The sequence below is a fragment of the Arachis duranensis genome, chromosome 3 (assembly GCF_000817695.3).
Source record: "Arachis duranensis cultivar V14167 chromosome 3, aradu.V14167.gnm2.J7QH, whole genome shotgun sequence".
Taxonomy (NCBI): domain Eukaryota; kingdom Viridiplantae; phylum Streptophyta; class Magnoliopsida; order Fabales; family Fabaceae; genus Arachis; species Arachis duranensis.
Window position 1 is genome coordinate 54301747 of NC_029774.3, and position 4127 is coordinate 54305873.

At 35.3% G+C, this 4127-nt stretch overlaps 1 long non-coding RNA gene across 1 annotated transcript in view; it reads left to right on the plus strand.

Annotated features, from left to right (window-relative positions):
- The first annotated feature begins 2046 nt into the window (after positions 1-2046).
- Positions 2047-4127, plus strand: part of LOC107479436 (uncharacterized) — a 29048-nt gene continuing 26967 nt past the window's right edge. The window contains exon 1 of the long non-coding RNA XR_008007344.1: positions 2047-2072. This is a non-coding gene — a long non-coding RNA (uncharacterized LOC107479436). The remainder of the gene's footprint in view (positions 2073-4127) is intronic.

Here is a 4127-nt window from a genome sequence, read left to right on the forward strand (position 1 = left end):
GGATACGTAACATATAATCCCCTTATATGTGGGTAATTAGAATTTCTGTGGCATATAACTAGAATTGAACTTCACACTCTAATTGGAATTAATTGACCAAGGAATTGGCGGTTGTTAAATTTTAGAGGAGACTAAAAAGGTCTAAGGAATTTAGTCATATATAGTTTGCCAGGAATTAAATCTTGCATGATTAAAATAAATTAATAAGAAAAATTAATCCAAAAAATAGATAACTCTGAAGTTTTAACTGCTTTCTCTATATTGTGTTCCCAACTTATTTATTACCTGTCTTCTGATATTCTGAGTTTCCTGTTTAATACTTTTTGAACTCTCAAACACCATTTTCTGTTTGTCTAACTAAGTAAATTACTTAACTATTGTTGCTTAGTCCATTAATCCTTATGGGATCGACTTTCATTCACTTGAGGTACTACTTGGTATGACCCGGTATACTTACCGATTAGTTTGTGGTTGTAAATTCCGCACCATGTTTTTTGCACCATTGCCAGAGATTGACTATAATTAACAACTACTCGTTGTTTGATTGCTTAGATTACATAACTTTTTTTTAATTAGTTTCTTTTGGCATTATTAATTTTTATTTTCCATTTCTTTATGCACTTTAAATTTTTTCCGTTAGTATTTCCTCCCCTCCCCCCTTGTCTTCGTTCATTTTTTTTCTTTAACTTGAATTTTTATTTTTTTTTCAAACGTTCATTAATTCTTTTTTTTTTCTTTCTACTTTCATTTTTTTATTTTCGTTTTTATTCTTTCCATTATTTTTTATTTCTATATTTTATTATTTTTATTTTATTTTTTGTCTTAAATAAAAAAATTGCATTATATATTTACTCTTCCTTAATTACTGAAATTCAGTTTGGTGTCCCTGTAGTAAGTTTTTTTTAAAAAATATTTTTTTAAAATACTAGTATTTTTCTTTGTTTAATTTTTGAATTTTTAGTTGACCTCTTTTTATTTATTTTCGAATTCTTCTTTTATTTTATTAGTCTTTATTTTATTTCTTTTCAAAAAAAATTCTATTTTTTCTTCTTTAATTTTCTATTTACCACATGGTGCGTTTAATTTTTTTGGTGTTTTGTGCTAAGGAAAAATAATGGAGAGAGGTCACATGGGTTACTACTCACACCCAATGAGTGATTCTCATTATTGTGGATGGGGGAACTACCCGAATTTTGGTTGACAAAGTCAAAACCAAAGAAACTTCAGTGCTCCATGTTCCAACTATCAAGAGCCAGCATCTCCCTATTCATACCAAGAACTACCACTTCTCTATCCATATTAAGAACCATAATCTTTCTACCCATATCAAGAGCTACCATCTCCTTATTCATACCAAGAACCATCCTCTTTTTACTCTTATCAAGAATCATCATCTTCTTATTTATGTCAAGAGCCCCCATCTCCTTATTCATGTCAAGAACCATCATCTTTTGAGCTTCTCATGAAAGAATTCATACATGATATAAGGATGAATGTCAAAAATGTAGAGAAATATGTGCAGTTGATTATCAAGCCCCAAGAAGAGGAACAAGCAAATTCCTTCCCAAGAGATATAATACAAGATCTTATGGAAGAAAGTGAGGAAATTAATTAAAAGACCGCCGTGCCTGGCCGCCGGAAAACCCGCTGCAGTCACCGGAAAACTCTGCCGGTAAGGGTTTTTGAATTCGGTCTTCATTCGTTTAAGATTTTGGAAGCTTTAACGTCTCTGTATGTGGGTTCCAGGCGCCATTGCCGGAGTCCGGTCACCGCTACTACTTGAGGTGGCTGCCGAACCGGTCCGGAAACCGCCGCTGTTCCGGTTCAGCTGTTCCTTCTTATTTGCGGTAAGCGTTTACGTTCCAGTAACCCCTTTAGTCGCTGTCCTGTTAAACGTTGAGGTGTTGTAGCATTCGTTGTTATGAGAGTTAATCCCGTTTGTTACGTATTGCGATTAGAGTTGATGTGGTTACTGCAAAAGTGAGCAAAGCTGTGGTTCAAGCTGCCGGTGATTTCGGGATGAGGTGGAAAGGACTCTGTGAGATGTTTGGGTTATGGATTTGCGTTTTGAGGTAGGGGCGCTTTCCAAAAACTATGTTTTGTATATTAGAATTATTACATATGGATACCAATGTGAGATATTGTGTATTTGGTGATTGTATCTGCCTTATGTATTATTTGATTGACTCGAATGATTATGGATGTTGGTTTGGCTGAATTGTTGTGCGACTTTGTGAAATGTAATGTTTTGAAGTTGATTCTTTAAAGATTTGAAATTTGAGTTTAAACCGTTGAGGATTGGTTTGAATTGAGTCAATTATTTCAATGATGTGAAAAGTCGAATGCACTTTTGAATTCAGCCTGGTTTATTTTAATTGATTTGGTTTTGGACAAATGATTTGTTATTGAACCGTTTCTTTAAAGCTTTGGAAATGAGTTATATCGATTAATATTGAGTTGATTTTTAAATGGTATCCTTGAGATACGCCACTGAGGCGATTGTTGGATTTGGCTTGCTTTAAATTGATTTCTGGTTTTGAGCTGTTGAAAAGGAATGAGAAATGGTTTAGTTGGGACTCGAACCGGGTGGCAAAAGTCCAAGTTTTAGGGGAGGTGCTGCCGAAATTTCTACAAAATCCTAGCCTTGTTTGAAAAGGGTTGGATTTGAGAAGTTGTATTATTTGATTTATTAAGAGAATATTGATGTTTTCATGCTTAAATTATTTAGTGAACTTTATGCCTTGAGTTCGACTTATTTAGAAATGAACTATTTTAACCGTTTGAATCACTGAAGGAAAGAATGATGCTCTAGTATTGATTTTAATATAAAAATGAGCTTTTAGTGATTTCAAAGGAATCTAGACTTTTGATTGAGTAATTAAGTTTGAGGCATTTTGGAAGAATTAAAAAAAAAGGGGTTCCAAAAAGAAACATGAAAGTGGTTTGATTCAAATGAACCGGTTCCGTTTCAAATGAGTTGATTTTTGGACCGGGTTGGAACTTGTGATTTTGTATGGCCGATTTTATAGTAAATTCAGTTTTATTTACTTGAACCGAGAATCTATGATTTTAAGAGTTTCAATGAATTTTAAGGAATTGATGTAAGTTGACCTTCCCTAAAGACTGGGGACTCTGCCGAGAAACTTTTAAAAATTTGATTTCAAAGTGAAATGGCTTGAGAAAAGTGAGTTATGGCTTAAATGCCGGTTTTATGAATTTGATGATGTTGAATGATGGAAGTACTGTTTTTGTTATGGGCCGGAATGGCTGTGTGTGATATTGACTTATGGCTGATTGCCGAATGAGTTATAAGCCGTATGGCTGGCTATGAATTATGAATTTAAGCCGAAGGACTGTATTTATTGATAAATTGGTTGGTTCTGAATTGAACTGTGAGCCGGATGGCTGAGATGGATGTTGATCCATGATTGAGAATGAAAGCATTTATGCTGAGATATTGATAAGTTGTGATGTTTGCACTTCCACTATCGGAGATGAGGGTTTCCCTGGGTAGTAGCAGTGGCTAGCCACCACGTGCTCCAGGTTGAGACTTGATACTCTGTTGACCCTATGTCGTAAGTGTGGCCGGGCACTGTGAAAGTCCCGGATGAGCTCGCTCCCGAAATATTCACCAGTGAGGGTGATGGATATGGATGATGTTTATGATCAAGTTTATGATGAGTATAACTCAAGTTGGGGATGCGCGACAGAGGGACAGTCCAATGGTTAGCTACCAGGACTTGTCGGGTTGACTCTATAACTGACAGATGATATCATCAGCCACTAGGGACAGGCATGCATCATATGCATCTATGTGACATTGTTTGGGTATGCATATTGTACTTGGTTTGCCTATGTGATTAACTGCTAATTGTTCTACTTGCAATAACTGTTTGTGTTTGCATCTGGAACTCTGTTGGATTGTGGTGGATTGGTTGTGGTTAGATTGTTTGGGCCTAGGGCCGTGGTTGAATGAGATGGACCGATGGTTGATTTCAGTTTTGTGGTTCTGGTTTGGAATAAGATATGAAAGGTTATTTTGGTTCAGTATAGATAAACCTTTTTGAAATGCTTTGATGTTTTGAGAATTGAACAGTTCCTCTTTCAGAAAAGATTTCTGACTTTAC